The sequence below is a fragment of the Pan paniscus genome, chromosome 2 (assembly GCF_029289425.2).
Source record: "Pan paniscus chromosome 2, NHGRI_mPanPan1-v2.0_pri, whole genome shotgun sequence".
Taxonomy (NCBI): Eukaryota; Metazoa; Chordata; class Mammalia; order Primates; family Hominidae; genus Pan; species Pan paniscus.
The window spans coordinates 182,523,010-182,540,739 of NC_085926.1; positions in this window are offsets into that span (position 1 = coordinate 182,523,010).

The window sequence follows — 17,730 nt, forward strand, 5'->3', positions numbered from 1 at the left end:
GTGGAAAAGAAATGCAAGAGGGAATTAACATACACGGGTGCAGACGTTAACATCCATGGGGCCCCTGAGGTGGATCTCAGCAATCCTCGCCACCCTTCCAGGGAGTGTTACTATTTTAAGGATGGGGCGTTGGGTATGGCGGCTCATGCCTGTAATCCCAGCACTTTGGGAGGCAGAGGCGGGCGGATCACTTGAGGCCAGGAGTTCGAGACCAGCCTGGCCAACATGGTGGAGCTCCATTTCCATTAAAAATACCAAATCAGCTGGGCGTGGTGGCATGTGCCCGTAGTCCCAGCTAGTTGGGAGGCTGAGGCAGGAGAGTGGCTTGAACCCAGGAGGTGGAGGTTGCAGCGAGCTGAGATTGTGACATCGCACTCCAGCCCGGGCGACAGAGCAAGACTATCTCAAAAAAAAAACAAAAAAAAAAGAATGGGAATCCTCGCTCAGAAGGCTCATGTGGCTTGCCTGAGGGTTCCCCATCTGGTGAAAGGGGCAGCTGAGTCTTAGACCCAGCACGATCGGATTCCAGCCCAGAGCAGGTTCTAGGCCTTGGAGAACACAGAGTTTTCATGCACCCAGGCACAGAAGCCTGGCTTGGCTCTATCCGCTGCGAGCTCTAATAGCCTGGGATGCTCCCAACCCTTGGGATCTTGCAGCTGGCCCGTAGCCTCCAGATTCCCCTGGGCTGGCCTGTGCCTGCTCTCTGAGGCTGGGCTTGTGGCTGGCCTGCCTGCTGGGAGGATTGATGGCTCTGCTCTGGGGAATTGAGAAGTTGGAACCCAATTAAGAGCTTTTCAACTCAGGCCAGAGACCTTGGCTACAGAGAGGGTGCCCTTTGCCTCGGAAGCCTCTAGTTCAAGCAGGATTCAGCCCCTAGGTTCATAGACCCTGTCTGCTGAGAGTGGTCAAAGCCACTCTGCACTCTCCTTGTGGCCTGCTCCCACAGGGCTCTTGGCTGGAGAGACCAAGGATGGGAACCTCGTCTGTCTATACATAACTGTATATGCTGGGGGCTGCCCCTCCTCCTCCCTGGACTTGGCCTCAGGGGTCAGCATGACCAAGCTCCCCTCGCCACCTTTTTTTTTTTTTTTTTTGATATGGAGTTTCGCTCTTGTTGCCCAGGTTAGAGTACAATGGCGCGATCTTGGCTCACTGCAACCTCCGCCTCCCAGATTCAAGCTATTCTCCTGCCTCAGCCTCCCAAGTAGTAGCTGAGACTACAGGTGTGCACCACCATACCCAGCTAATTTCGAATTTTTACCAGAGATGGGGTTTCACCATGTTGGTCAGGCTGGTCTTGAACTCTTGACCTCAAGTGATCCGCCTGCCTCGGCCTCCCAAAGTGCTGAGATTAGAGGCGTGAGCCACCACGCCCAGCCAAAGCATCATCAACAGCCTCCCCATCAGGGAATTGAACCCCGTCTCCCGCATGACAGGTGGGAATACTCACCACTGTATTAACAAGAACTTCCTATCCAGGCCCTTCTTGATTCGGGGCAGGGGAAGGGGAATGAGGACAGGGAAAGAACATTGAGCACCTAGCATGTGCCAGGGCTTTCTATGCGTTAGCACATTTAATCCTCAAGCAACCCCGCAGGGCGGGTTATGATCTTCCCTTTGTAAGTGACAGGCAGGAAGCTCAGAGAGGTTAAAGACCTCACAGAGGCCCACACAGCCGCTCAGTGCTGGAGCAGCTAGGGAAACTCAGGTCTGCCGAACTGCCAGCCCTGTTCTCTCGCTCTGGGAAATGGGACTTGCCCACCCCTCCAGAACTTCCAAGCCTGGGGCGTTCCCAGGCACACTCCATGTGTGCACGTGGTCTCTAGGGGCCCAGGCCTCCCAATGCTAACAAACACCCTTCAGACGTTTCCGGATACTTCCCACCCCAGCTCCAGGCACCTTGGGAAAACTGGGTTGCCTTTGAAGGGGCCCCCCAGACCCATCAGCATCTCTACTATTTCACACTTTCCCTTCAGGATCATCGGACGAGGAACAGCTGGGCCTGCAGATTTATTAGCGTTTTGCAAGTGATTCCATCCGCTCTTCTAGTCCCATCTGAGCCCTGCCCCCGCTCCTATTAGAAGCCTCTGGAAAGCAAAGGAGTTCTTTTTTCAGTGCCCCAAGCCCACTTAGCCAGTGTGATTTTTGCCTCTCCCACTCCTCACAGCAACTGGGAGCTAGTTATATATCTCCCCAGAAACCAGGGACCAAAAGAAAAAAAAAGGAAGAAAGAAATAAAAGGAAGAAAAGAAGGCAAGGCAAGGCGCAGTGGCTCATGCCTGTAATTCCAGCACTTTGGAGGGCCAAGGCAGGCAGATCACCTGAGGTCAAGAGTTCAGGATGAGCCTGGCTAACATGGTGAAACCCCATCTCTACTAATAATACAAAAATTAGCCGAACGTGGTGGTGGGTGCCTGTAATCCTAGCTACTTGGGGGGCTGAGGCAGGAGAATCGCTTGAGCCCGAGAGGTGGAGGTTGCAGTGAGCCGAGATCGTGCCACTGTACTCCGGCCTAGGCAACAGAGAGAGACTCCATCTCAAAAAAAAAAAAAAAAAGAAAAGAAAAAGAAAAAAGAAACAGGTTAGTGTTATCTTCCATTTCAGTAAACAAACTATAGGAAACCTCTGGCTGGAGGGACAGAAGACCCAGATTTTCTTCCTGGTCCCACCAGCTGTGGGGCTAGAGGGAATTCATGACATCTCTCGAGGCCTCAGTTTCCATCTGTGAAATGGGGGATGGTATCTACCCTGAGCGCCTCACAGCGGGGATGTGAGTATCAAAGCCAGCACTTTGTATTTTCCAAAGGCCTGTCCCTGTCCCCTTTTCCTCACAGTCCTGCACACAGAAACGTTAGGTGAGTGTGCTAACGTGAGATGGATCATCTAGATCTAACCTAGATGATCGACCTCATACACACTGCAGATAGGGAGTTTTCCCACTAACAAGACTTCAGAAACATTGAGTTTTATCCTCTTTGTTTTTCAGGGGTCACCCACTCACCTAGACCTGTGTGACGTGCATGTGCGGGAGCTTGTGATGGTCACACAGTCATGACATGAAGAGAGCCATGGGGAGGCACAGGAAGTGGGGGGTGCTGGGGCGCAATATGAACATTCAGCACCAAACAAGGCACAAAAGGTTCCTGGCCACCCTTGCGGTCAGAGTTCCACTGTGTGACCTGTTGTCACAGGTGCCACCTGCAAGGGCCAGGTAAAGCCCTCATGGAGTTGGGCAGAGGCACAGACCGATGGTAATAATTTAATAATAAATCACTATTAATTATTTTAATTATTAAACAAAATATATTACTATTTGGTTAACTATTAAACTACTAATGATGATACTTATGAATTAATGGCTTGGGATGATCGTGACGGTCACCGCAATAATGCTATACTGAAGGAATTTTTTGTGTGCCAATAGACTAATTAGAAAACATTTGAGGTATATAATTGTGATTGCAGGACTGATGTGTAATGGAAAATAAAATATAAGCATGCAGGTGTCAAAATGCCAACTGTTAGCCTTGACCTCCATGCTTGGCTGAAGGGCTCTCTGTCACAAAGTGGCTTTGTGCAGCAATGACCCAGCCTCCAGAGCCCTCACAGCTGAGGGCCATAGACAGTGTGGACCTGCAGGAGGGAGCCTTGAGAGGGACGCTGAGAGAGGCTGGATGTAGCACCTCCAGGGAGCAAGGCCAGAGGGACAAACCAGCAGAGGGTGACGCGATGAGGAACGGGGGTCAGAAGCACGCAGAGTTGGCAGCAGAAAAGCCCTCATGAGCCGCTGCCAATTGCAAAGCCAGGCATTGCAGTATAACCACCAGGTATTGAAGAGATAGAAATAGGGTCTCTAGGTCCCTGGCAACATGGGCAGATGAAGAAAACAAACTGACAACATGGAGAGGCGATTGAGTCCAGGTCAGAATGCAGGCTCACCTACCCCTGCCTGGAGGAGCAGGGATGGGCCATGAGAACCAGAAAGACAACCATGCTGCACACCTGTAATTAAGCAAAATGCTTACTTTAGTCGTTTGATAAAGTTGTAGTTGATTTTTTCTGTGATTTGGCTATTTACCAGGAATTTAGTAATTTCTTTGTTGTAAAGATGACCCTGAAGAACCTCAAGCAGGATGGATCTGCCTAAACTTCCAAGTGTCCAGGCAGAACCATTCATGGTGGAGTCCAGAAAGGACTCCTGTCCAGTTGATCCTGACCACCCTTGCTGCATTCAGAATTCCCCATAGTGATGAGCAGCCCACTTTATAAAGACTGGGAATAAGCCCCGCTGTCTCCTGTATTGGGCAGAGAAGCAGGGCCACCTTACAGAATTGGATCAGCTGCTCCAGCCAAGAAAGAGCTCACCACATCTGTCCCTGAGCCAAGAGATCAGTCTGAAGCAGTGGCCTCCACACTCCCACACTGGAGGAGGCTTCCTGACGGAGGCTGGTGGCCTTCAGGAGTTGTTTGAATCCGCTTTAAATTCTGCAAAGATCCAGTTTGTCCAGGCCCTTAACCACAATGGCTGTCACCTTGAATGTAAGGGAAGCTGCAGTTAGACTGGATTGGAAGTAAAAGAGCATTTTCAAATACTCAGGCATTTCCTTATGGGAAAGGGGTTGCGGGGAGGGGTTCACACTCTTCTTGGCTTGAATACCCAGAAACCTCATGGAAGGCCTAACACCGTCTTTTTGCAAAATTGTGCTGACCATATAGTGTTGGGAAGAAGTTTAATACATTAAAGAGCTAGCTAGTCTGTGTTATAAAATAGGAAAATTCCAGCAACCCCAAACTCTCACAGTGTCCATGTTCCAGCTCCCACAAAGCCTGAGCGTGGCACCCTCCTAGTAGGCAGGCTGCTGTGGGGATGGGCACACAGTAGGTCTCACAAGCAGCTGTACCTTTGCCTCTCCCTCCTGCTGTGGGCCAAAACCACTTAAGATTATTATAACAGGTCGAGTCTCGCTTGTAGATTTGTTTAACCTCACACCATGTTGGATATGAATTCCTCACTCAAAATAACGGTCACCCATTTTCCCCTGCCTTGAAACAACAGGCACTTCATTCACCGCAGCTGGCAGTGCCCAGCAGACTGGCTAACTGGCTCTCATGAGCTGAAACGTGCTGCGGCTTGTTCCTGCTCCATCTCTCCTCCTTCTCAGCTTTTCTACAAGCCACATGCAAAAATCTGGCCCATTACTCCATTATCATATTTCGTATGAAATTAGGTATTGCAAGTCTCATGTCATTCAATTAGCTTGGCACAGGCTGAGGGCATGACTCAGAGACACTCCCAGTTTCACCTCTTCCCAGTCATGGGCTCCTCCTTTATCCTGACCCCGGGGAGACCCTGTTGTGCCAAGACAACCTTCTTCCTCCTGAGGCTTAGGTCAAAGGACACTCTTGGGCCCCTTTGTTCCAGAACAAAGGACCTTTTCTGATCAGTCTCAGTTCCACTCCCTTGAACCCCGACTCTCTATGTCTCCCACAAGCACCCAGATGAATGCCCTCCACTTGCCTCCCTTATGGTGAGGCCCACAGCCCTGCAAACCAGCCCTGTGCCTACCCTGGCCCTGGCCACTTTCTCCTTCTTCTCCCTGTCACCAGACTAATGGTTTCTCTAAAAAGCCTCAGCCCTCCAGGCTGCAGTGTCAGCAGCTCTGGGTGGCCCAGGACATACTTCCTCCAGGTACACACAAGCACGCTGAAAATCCTGGTTCCACCCACACATCCTGGGCTGGTAGCCTCCCCCGTTTTGCAGCCTTCACATTCTCAACGCCCACATGTACATTTCATCACAGTCAACCCCAGGCTCTCTGCAATCCCGCCATCAATCCGCGGTGATGTTTTTGGCTATACCTCCTGCCCCTGGAAATGATTTCCCGTCACTCCTGAGGCAGATACCCATGTGCCTCCTTCTCTTCCCTGTACACTTTGCCTTCTGTGCATGACTGCCCTTAGAAGGGCCAGAAAATGCATTTAGGGTTCATTTGCTCTTTCAGCAAAGTTGTCTGAGTACCTACTATGCATAAGACCAGATTCCTTACCTTCAGGAACTATATAACCTAGGAGGAGAGGTGAGGAAAAAAAAAACACAACTCATAAAAAGATCAGCAAAAGTGCCTCTTATGAGAGAAGCAGAGGAAGACAGGATACTGATGAATCTTAATCTGCATAGTCACTCTGGGTCATCATGTCTGACCACCAAGGACCAGTGGGAAGCAGTGTAAAGGACTTTGGGTAGGATGATCGGGGCCCAGGAGACTTAATGAAGACTCTCAAAGGCGAGATAAAGATGAATCAGCTGTGGCTCTGATCTGTGGCCCCAGAACTCACCTTCAGCTAGAATTAAGTGAAAGAACATTGAAAGATCCAGGTTTCCTTTCCTACTGATGAGCGAAATCAGATTCCTGAGAAAGGCCTCCTCTAATTTTGAGGTTCCCTTTGGCAGTGAGCCCTCTTAATTGCTCTAGAATTCACATGATAATTTAAAGCAAAAAATATAACATTGTCTTATGGGTTTTATAATGTATGTAGATGTAATACATATGATAACTATAGCATAAAGGATGGGGGTAGCGGGCAATGGTTTCTACATTTTACTTGAAATAGTAACTAAGTGGACTGTGAAAATTTAACGATATGTTGTAATCCCTGGGGCAACCATTTCAAAATTAATATAAAGAGGTATAATTACAAATCCAATAGACAGATTTAAATGGCATTCAGGCTGGGCGCAGTGGCTCATGCCTGTAATCCTAGCACTTTAGGGGGCCAAGGTGAGTGGATCACCTGAGGTCAGCAGTTCAAGACCAGCCTGCTAAACATGGTGAAACCCCATCTGTACTAAAAATACAAAAAATTAGCTGGGCCTGGTGGTGTGCGCCTGTAATTCCAGCTCCTCAGGAGGCTGAGGCAGGAGAATTGCTTGAACATGGGAGAGCCGAGAGATTGCGCCATTTCACTCCAGCCTGGGCAACAAGACTGAGACTCCATCTCAAACAAAAAAAAATGAAAAAAATAAAATAAAATAAAAAATAAATGGCATTCTAAAAAAAAATCCAAAAAAAAAAAAAAAAAAGGCAGGAAGGAGGAACAGAGAAATAAAAAACAGAGGGGGGAAATAAAATGAAATTCAACCATATTAATAATTACATTAAATGTTAACGGGCTAAACATTCCAATTGAAAGGCAGAGATTGTTGGAAAAGATTTTTTTTTAAAAAAAGACCTATTTGCAGTCTACAAGAGATGAATTTTAAATATAAAGACACAAGTAAGATAAAAATAAATGGATGAAAAATTATATACATTCAAAAGCTGGTGAGGCTGCATTAATATCAGATAAAATAGACTTTGAGACAAAGGGTATTACCAGAGAAAAAGAAGGACATTTTGTTATGGTGAAAGGGTCAATTCATCAGGAAGGGAAAACGATCATAACCATGTATGCAACTATTAACACTGCTTCAAAGACATGAAACAAAAATTGACAGAATTAAAGGAAGAAACAGAAAATACCATGATCAAAGTTGGAGATTCCATCAGTAAGGGTGAAGTCTGATTTCACCTTCAGGACATATGGGTTTGGGAGGCCATTCCCTAGGCCAAGGCTGGGCTGTGGGCTGTGGGCTGTGGGCTGTGTTAAGACACTTCAGGGAAGAGGCCAGGAGGGAGTCAGGCAGGCAGTTAATGACAAAGACTGGAAAGATTCTTTGAGGCTGAGACACTGATGGTCTCAGGTGATTTTTATGGAGAGCCTCAGGCCCACTTGGGGTGAGGAAGCAATGGTTGAAGGCATTGAACCAGTTCTGAAGGGCATGGTGATAATGTCCATATGGCAATGATTACTTTTGTCAGCTGTTCCAGAAGAGGATGCCAGGTAATGGAATGGAAAGCAGCAGCAGAGGCCAAAAAAAGCTTTACCCACTTCATTATTAGTCACTCAGGGTTCCTTTATAAAAGACCTGATGACTTGGGCTCAGGTGTCAAAGACCACAACAAGAGCTAACCTTACCCTTAATGGTCACCTAGACTTGTTGGGGTCTGGAGAAACAAGAGGTAGCCCAGTGGTTCTCAAGCTTGAGCATGCATCAGGATCACCTGGAGGGCTTGTTCAAACCAGATTGTTGGACCCCATGCCAAGAGTTTCTGATGCAGCCGATCTGAGGTGGGATCTGATGCTGATGTTCCTGGTCCAGGGACACACTTTGAAAACCACTAAGATAAACAAAATGCCACAGGAGCCCAGAAGAGGGAGATGTCTTTTTTGGCACACAGAAGCAGGGTAGAATGACATAGTTGCAGGTGAGGCTGAGGGGCATGTCAGGTAGAGGAGGCAGCCCAGGAGGAAATTAGGGGGCTCATTTATGGAGCTGAACTGCAATGTCCGTCTAAGGAACAGGGCAGAACAGGCTGGCAAGGTGGACCAGAACCCCAGTCAAACATGGGCTAGCTTAGAAATGAAGAGCAGACGCTCAGAATCAGAGACATGGGTTCAAATCCTGGTCTGCCTCTTATTAGCTGTGTGACCTAAGAGAGATGATCTAAACTCTCAGAGCCTCGGTTCCATAATCTGTAAACTGGGGCTAACATTAGTACCCACTCTAAGGATCTTTAGTGAGGGAATGCAGCCTGGCACAGAGTAAGAGCCAGTAGGAGCCAGCACCAGGGTTGCCATGGAGCACTAGGCAGAAGGCACATGGCTGACAAAGCTTCTGGCTCCTGTGGGTTGAAGTGGAGCACATCAGGCCTGGGCTGGGACTTGGGCAACCAGCTAGACAGACAGTATTTTGTGAAACTCCTCCTGAGGACACTTGGGCTCTTGGTTCAGAGTTACAGGCCTCCTTCTCAAGGCCATTGCTTTCCTAAGTCAGGTTGCTCCCCGGCCCTCCTCCCATCCTTCCTGAGCCCCTGCCAAACCCAAGAGATGGCTGTGGAAGCTCCACTAGGACCAGGGAAGGAGCCTGGCCTGGCCTCTGGATTTATTTGCCTGCCTTTCAGAATGATCAGCCAGCATCCAACGCAGCAAATGGCAGCAGCTTTTGGATTTTTTTTTTTTTTGTAAGCAAGAAAGCGAAGGGGGATTTAGTCTATCTGTGTCAAGGAAAGAGAATTCCGGCCGGGCGCGGAGGTTCACGCCTGTAATCCCAGCACTTTGGGAGGTTGAGGAGGGCGGATCACTAGGTCAGGAGTTTGAGACCAGCCTGGCCAACATGGTGAAACCCCATCTCTACTAAAAATACAAAAATTAGCTGGGCATGGTGGCACTCGCCTGTAATCCCAGCTTCTCAGGAGGCTGAGGCAGGAGAATTGCTTGAATCCAGGAGGCAGAGGCTGCAGTGAGCCGAGATAGTGCTAATGCACTCCAGCCTGGGTGACAAAACAAGATTCCATCTCAAAAAAAAAAAAAAAGGGAATTCATTTTTTCCCCCTGTGTTCTGAGATAAAATGGTTCATTTCCATGAAAATTGAAACTCAGAGATGAATCTTTGCTGCAGTGCCTTTTGGACTGTGGGCTAAATGGGGAGGGAGCGATGTGCACAGGCTAGAGAACTAACTGTGTCTTCCCCGCCCTTTCCTGGTGCCACAGAGGACCCCAGGGCATGGGCACTGGCTTCTGTGTGGCCCTGCATGGTTCTTTGTCTCTGCTTTCTGTCTGTGTGGTTTGAATGGAGCTCAGGATAAAGCCAAGCCTGATCATCTTGGGGGAAGTATTGCTCGCGGTTGGAAATCATGAGTAAATTTTGAAAAATAGTCAAAGAAATTCTTGCTTAGGGAAGCAAATTTCCCAGCAGAGGCGGAAAAAAAGCCAACTGGTAAAGTCCAATAGGGATAATCAGAAATAGTCTCTGGATTATTCACCTTTGGCATCATCAGCCCCCTTCCCAGTCTTCCCTGCAGCATGGGTAACCTGGAGATACCCATGTTCAGGTGATTGTCTAGGAAGAATCAACTTAGACATGAAGCCAAATTCCTGAGCAGTTTCCACTGTGCTCCAGATTCCCTCATGCTGCCTTCTCTAACTGCTTCTTCATCCAAATGCAGTTCACATTATGTATTTGCTCCCTGGGGGCTCTTGGCCCTGGCAGATGTTTGCGGCAGAACCCTGGGACTGATTCAAGGGTTAGACCTTCTAGGCCCTGCGTGGGGAGGTACAGCTTAAAGGTGTAGGTGGATTTATCTAATCGGCCAAGTATTGCCTGAGTGTCTGAATAAACAAAAGGACAGTGAATTCCCCTCTCTTAGCCTTGCAAATCAGTCCCCCCGCTTGCCCAGCCCATGTGGTGATGTTATTTATCTCTCTTGACACTGAGAAGAGTAAATGAGGCAGCAACCCAGGTAGGAGGAGGGGATCTGGTTCAGGACCTGGCTGAGTCATTCCTCTCTCCCTCCCACTTATCCCTGCCCCTCCATCATAGCTTTAATTCAGCCTTTATCCTCCTTGACTCAGGTAGACATTGGTCTTCCTGCCTCCACTCTTGTATCTCCAAGCTTCCCTATAGGGCAGCCTTTTTTTTTTTTTTTTTTTTCAGACGGATCTCACTGTGTTCCCCAGGCTGGAATTCAGTGGGGTGATCACGGCTTACTGTAGCCTCAACCACCTGGGCTCAAGCGATCCTCCCACGTCATCCTCCCGAGCAGCTGGGACCACAGGCATGCGCCACTATGTCTGACTAATTTCTAGATTTTTTGTAGAGATGAGATCTCTCTGTTGTCTAGACTGGTCTTGAATGCCTAGTCTCAAGCCATCCTCCTTCCTCAGCCTCCCAAAGTGTTGGGATTACATGTGTGGATCATGGCACCTGGCCTAGGGTAAGCTTTTTAAAAAGTAAATCTGTGCATGTGATTGCTTGGGATTTATACCCAAGAACAACCAGATGCGCAGCTCAGCAGAAGACTGGAAGGGGGATTGCAGGTGGAGGCTCAGTCTGGGTTAGGCCCCTTCCTTAGTGTGAAGGGGCCAGGTAAGTCTTCTGTCTCCAAGTGTGGGTTGGTCCCTGCTGATCCAGGTTGGGGTTTGGGGGAGGACTCATCGCCCTTTGAGAATGTTATCACAAGGGACAACCTGAAGTCATAAGCTGCCCACTTTTTTTTTTTTTTTTTTTTTTAAGACAGAGTCTTGCTCTGTCACCCAGGCTGGAGTGCAATGGCATGATCTTGGCTCACTGCAGCCTCCACCTCCCGGGTTCAAGCTATTCTCCTGCCTCAGCCCCCTGAGTAGCTGGGACTATAGGCGTGCATCACCATGCCTGGCTAATTTTTGTATTTTTAGTAGAGACAGGGTTTCACCATGTTGGCCAGGCTGGTCTTGAACTCCTGACCTCAGGTAATCCAACTGCCATGGCCTCCCAAAGTGCAGGAATTACAGGCGTGAGCCACTGCGCCCGGCCATCTGCCCATGTCTTTTAACTCCCCTGGAGGAGAACACTCCTCTCTAAAGCCCCTACAATACTGTCTGGGCTCTGCAAGGTGTGGGCCTCCCCGGATGTTTGTGGAATGACTCTAAGGCATCTGGGAATGCCCCAGGGTCAAGGCAGATTTGGAGTCGGGGGTGAGAATGTATCTCATTTCTCTCCCAGGCTCTCCCCAATTCCATGGGACCCAGGAGTAGCAGAGCTGCCTCTGAGAGTTGACAGGCTTATTTTTAGTTTGGATTCTAGTTCGCAAGCCGGATTGTTTTTCCGTTTTGCCTAATTTGGGCCAGGTCCTAGTGGTGTCTCCTAGGACCCTGGCTTGGGCTGTGAAAGGTCTGCAGGACTCAAGCCTTGGGGCAGGGAAGTCCCACCAGCTTCCTGTCCCAGGGCATTGGACACCCTGGGGCCTGGACCAGCTGCCCCAGTTGGAAGAGGAAGGAACCTGGGCCTCCCTGTGCTGAGCCTTTGGTGATTTGGGGTGGGAGGGGCGTAGACTTAACATCCTGTTTAAATTTGGCATTAGCCAAATTTTTTAATAGGGGTTATGACCCCCGTCCTCCCTCTCCCAGGCCTTCCTTACATACTCCTCTAATCAATTTTTAACTTCTGGCTCTAACTCTGCCCTTTACCTTGGAGCATTGGGCCTGACCGAGGGAGGAGCAGTCTGATTTCTTGAATCCTGCTTCTGAACAGAACTGGCCAAAGGGAGGCTGCCGCGAAGCCCAAGCGACCACTGGGAGACCAGAAGATGGGAAGAGGAGAGGAGAAAAAGAATAGGGAGGAGGATGATAGGAGAGGAAAGAAAAGAGAGGTGTGTGTGTGTGTGTGTGTGTTGGGGGGAGGGTGGGATTGTGTTTTAGACACGTGACTGTGCTGGGGCTCAGCAGGAGGTGCAGGAGGCCCAGTTGAAAGACAAGCGAGCAGGACAAAGGCCTGATTACACCCAGGCACGATGGCCATTGAGCCCAGTCCCCAGTCGGCCATCTGAGTAGAGGCTCTGCCGAGCAAACATCCAGCCCCTCTGTGACTCCCAGGCGGAGAAGCCCACATTCCTGCCCGGCAAAGGCCGCTTTAATCAAGCCTCCAGATCCTTCCTGCAGCCGCCTGGGGGGGACTGTAACGCTAAACACATTAGTGTGTGAGATTGAAAGGTAACACATTCTCATGGAAGCCCCCGGAATAATGGGCCTCGGGTCTGGGTTTCATTTGGAGGAACTGTGCGGTGGGAATTTCTCTAATCAAATAAAAGGAAAATGAAAAACTCTATCGTTCTCAAACTTTAATGCTCTTAATTGCATTAATTCGAAAAACATACAAGGTCTTTCTGAGTATGGTGTTGGAGCCTATAGGAAAAGAAGCTCAGGGCCTGGCTGGGGGAAAGGCAGGGGTCTGATGGCAGAGAAGGGTGCCCGGGAGGGACAGGCAGTGTGTCCAGGGCTTGAAGGATGGCCTGGCAGAGACCCAAGTGACAGGCGGTTTGGCCTCTGTCCCCCCATGGCCCCTCCCAGCCTCGGTATTTCCGGGGCCTCCGTGGTGGCTGAAGAGGCCACTTGGCTTGGACCTGCTGCTGTCACTCACTCCTCATCTGCCCAGACCCAAGGGGGAAGGGCAGATCTTGTCTGCTCTGTCAGCGCCCACAGCCCAGGGCCAGCTGCTCCTCTGACAGCACACCCCACCCGGATGCCTCCAGAAGCCCAAACCCAACCTGCCCCTTCATTGCAGTCCCAGTGTGCTGGACCTGCCAGCCTTCCCCAGCCTCTTGCTGCCTAGACCCAGCTCCACATAGGATGCGGTAGAAAGAAACAGCCTGCACAAGGGCGTGGAGCCTGTCCGGAGGTGGCTGGAGATTCCTGAAGCCTAAGGAGTTGTAGGCTTCCTCCGCTGCCCTCCTGCTGCAGGGCCTGGAGTCAGCAGGGGCCAAGCCTGTTTCTCACCTGCACTTCCTGGGGCCTGCCCACAGTGTCAGGGTGGAGGAACAATAACTGAGCCTGCAGAGAATGTGGGGCCTGGGGGTTCCTAACCATTCTGGGACACGGCCTTCCTAGAAAATCTGGTGAGGACTAGAGGCTGCGTCTCAGAAAAGTGCAGACACAGGCCAGGCGCAGTGACTCATGCCTGTAATCCCAGCACTTTGGGAGGCCGAGGCGGGCGGATCACCTGAGGTCGGGAGTTCAGGATCAGCCTGACCAACATGGAGAAACCTCGTCTCTACTAAAAATACGAAATTAGGCAGGCATGGTGGCACATGCCTGTAATCCCAGCTACTCGGGAGGCTGAGGTAGGAGAATTGCTTGAACCCAGGAGGCAGAGGTTTCGGTGAGCCAAGATCACACCACTGCATTCCAACCTGGGCAACAAGAGCAAAACTCCGTCTCAAAAAAAAAAAAAAAAAATCAAAAAGTGCAGACACATGTGTGCGCGCACGCACACATACACATGGTTTGCACATGAGTGTAGAGGTCTTACAAACACCTGTTCTGCGCGTTCCAGGAGCTAGGTGAAGTCCTGCTCCTGAGTCTTGGCAGGGACATTGCCTTGCTAGGAGTCCTTCCAGGGGAGCAGGATTCTGGCCGCAGAGGCTGGGTGCGAGATAGCGGTGAGGAGAGCTCTCTGGAGCTGAGGAGGGTCTGAAAGACTGAGGAAGTTCAGGCCTGTGACACACAGGAAGATAGCCACAGACCAGGAAGCCCGTAGGTCGGGGTTTAACTGCAGCTTCTCCACACTCCACCTGTGTGACTTTGAGGCAAGTGAAGTGATTGTGTAGGAATCATAGATACCCCACCAGGACTGTGGGAGGATTGAAAAGCTATGCTGCATGCCAGGCAGGCAGGAGGGGCTCAGGAAGTGTTGGTTCCCCTTGGGACCGCAGTCCTTAGATGACAAAGAGGGGCACGAGGGTTGGCAGTGCGCACATAGGAGCTTCAGGGCTTTGTTGTTAGTGGCCACCACAAAGGGCCTTCTTTCTCCATCCCATAGTTTTCTCCTTGAATCACTGTTGCCTTGTGGCTCCCTCAACCTGGAACTCCCATCTTTTTTTTTTTTTTTTTTTTTTGAGACACCAGGCTGGAGTGCAGTGGCACAATCTCAGCTCACTGCAACCTCCACCTCCCAGGTTCAAGTGATTCTCCTGCTTCAGCCTCCCAAGTAGCTGAGATTACAGGCACCCGCCACCACGCCTGCCTGGCTAATTTTTCATATTTTTGGTAGAGATAGGGTTTTACCATGTTGGCCAGGCTGCATTTTTTTTTTTTTTTTCTCGGCTCACTGCAACCTCTGCCTCCCAGGTTCAAGCCATTCTCCTGCCTCAGCCTTCCTAGTAGCTGGGATTATAGGCATGTGCCACCACACCTGGCTAATTTTGTATTTTTTTTAGTAGAGATGGGGTTTCTCCATGTTGGTCAGGCTGGTCTCGAACTCCCGACCTCAGGTGATCCGCCCACCTTGGTCTCCCAAAGTGCTTGCATTACAGGCATGAGCCACTGTGCCCGGCCTGGCCAGGCTGGTCTTGAACTCCTGACCTCAAGTGATCCGCCTGCCTCTGCCTCCCAAAATGTTGAAATTACAGGCATGAGCCACCGTGCCCAGCCTAGGAACTCCCACCTTTACCTTGAACTTGTAGCGAGCTCATCTCAGTTCTCAAGTGTCATCTGCTCTATGAAGGCCTGTAGAGTCCCTGGGAGAACTAACTCCCCTGGGAGGGAGGCTGTGGATGTGTTATTGTTCCTATTTTCCAGAAAATCGAGACTCTGAGAGGTTGGTTGACTTGCCTGAGGTCACTCAGCAGCAGAATCAGGACTAACATTCCAGGTAACGGCCTCCACTGTCCAGCATCTGCCATGTGCTGGGCCCTGCACTGGGTCCTTTGCATATGTGAGCTTGTTGCATTTCTACCAGAACCTAAGTGGCTTGGCTCCAGGTCCACATTCTTTCCCAACATCACACTGCCTCTCAAAGACAAGGATGGAAAACCACGTTTCCAGGGCTCTTTTAAAATCTTCTTCCTTTGTGAAGAATGTTGTCAGCCATCAGCCAACACCACTTACTCAGAGCTCTGGGCGTGGACTAATGAAGGACACTGTCCTCGTCCTCGCCTGGGCAGAATGCAGGCTCTGAGGGCGGCCAGACCTGCAGCCAGCCCTCCAGGGGGAAAAGGGAGTGAGAGAGGACAAACTGCGTCTCACAGGAGTCTTGCCCTCCTGCTGGTTCTGCCACTAACCAGCCCTGGGGCCTTGAGGAAGGGATGCCCCTCTGGCCTCAGTTTCTCTATTTGCACCACGAGGAGCTGGAGGCATAAGGTTTTCTAAGAGCACTCCGGCCCTGGGATTCTAGTATTCTGCAATTTCTGAGAGTGCCTTGGGCTAGCTATGCCTGGGTGCAGGGAGGTGGTGATCAGCGGGGATTCTCATGGAAAAGGTGCCTCGGTCTGCCTTAATCTTGTGGCTGCATTGTCTGCCAGAGCTCAGAACTCAGGAGGGGGGGGCTCCGCTGGGATAAGGGGAGCCCTGGTTGAAGATGATTTACAAAGGGAAGCTGTGCGCAGGTTAGCGGGGCCCAACGGTGTGCTGGGGGGAACAGGCAGATGTGCTCCTTCGGCTGGCAGATGTTATTTCTTAAGAACTTCTGAAGGCAGAGTCCTGGGGGGAGGGAATCTTATGGTCTTGTCTCTCCTATGACCTAATTTAATCATCCCACCTGATCTATTAGGGGAGAATATTGCCCCCTACTTCCCACCCCGTGTCTCCCCGTATTCTCCCATCCCAGCTCAGCAGTCCATCAGGTAGTGGAAGTAAGGCCACCTGGCTGGGACATAGTGGGGCAGAGATGCAAACACAGGCCCGCTGGTGTCAATGGCCAGGTGCCATCCACTGTGCCATGCCACCCACACCTCATCTCCATTAGGGAGGAGTGCAAATCACAGAACCGGCAGTTGAATTCTAGTACCAAGGAAACTCAGAGAAGGAAACCTCACATGAAAGGGTTGCAAACTGAATACCGGTGTGCCTCAGTTTAAGCAAATCCAATATACCCAAATCTAAAAATAGCTCCTTCTATTGGAACTCTTTCCCATATGAATTCATTCCCATATGAAAATGAATCACTGGTTCTTTTCTTCAAGAAGCCAACTCTATTAGTGCATTAAAAATACAATTCAAGTTGCCAAATGTGATTTCATATACAACCCTCCTCCCGACCCCCACCCCCAATATACTTCTCACTCCTGATCCCAAAGGAACACTCCGCCTTTCATAAAGAGAGGTTCGCCGGCAGTGAGCGGGGCTGGAAACCAACATGGCAAACACATGTCCAGGATTTTCTGAGACTGGCTCACTTTCTAATACTAGGTTTCCATTGTCCCATAAGAACACTTGGAACTTGGGGCCTTGGGGACTGATGCTTTGGTTGGTACAATAAGGTCACCCGGGAGAGGAGGATGCTGTCCCATCAAACCCATTTTCTACCCTGGCAGGCCTGGTCAGAGGGCAAGCTGGTCAGAGAGGGTGGTGACGGTGGGGAGCCCAGAGGCAAGCCTATGAGGCGGGGGGAGCCACGTGGGGTGAGGGATTTGAGGTATGGGGTGAGTCAGCTGAGAGAGTCAGCATCTTGGGTTCCTGGGATCGATTAGCGAGCAAGCCACGCAAAGCAGGCGGACTGCAAAGATGCAGGCTCCCTCCATGGGCTCTCTCTGCATGGGAAGCAGGCGGGCGGGGCCCTGGAAGGTGGCCAGGGAAGAGCAGCTCCATGATTAAAGGGTTGGAGACCAGGACTTTTGAAGCGAGACCAGGATGGCTGGTTATTTGCGCATTCATCTCTGGGCCCTGCCTCTACCCCACCCCACTCCACCACCCAGCAACTCAGACCTGCAGCCCAGCCCTGGACCCCATACTGAGCCCTGGGAGGTGGGAGAAGAAGACAAGGATTTCCAAAACGTTGACTGAACACCTGGGGTGTGGTGGCAGGGGCTTTAACACACCAACATCATGAGTCCCCCCAACAAGCCCATGGGGCAGGAGACACTAGCTCCGTTTTTACAAGTGTTCAACAAGAGTTGAAATTATTTGCTTAAAGTCACATAGCCAAATGGAATAAGATCCCAGATCTTCTGATTCTACCTCATTAGAGCAAAAGCAGAAGTGACAGAAGAAGGCTGGAGTCCAAGGGTGAGGGTGCGGGCAGGGAAACCTGAACGAGCCCCTCCAGGGACTGCGTTATTTCCCCAGGGTTGTTTACGTGTGAAAGGGTCGTTCTCAAAACAGGAACAGTAGTGAGGTTGCTGTTCTTTACTGAGTACCTATTACCTTTGTGGCATTCTTTTT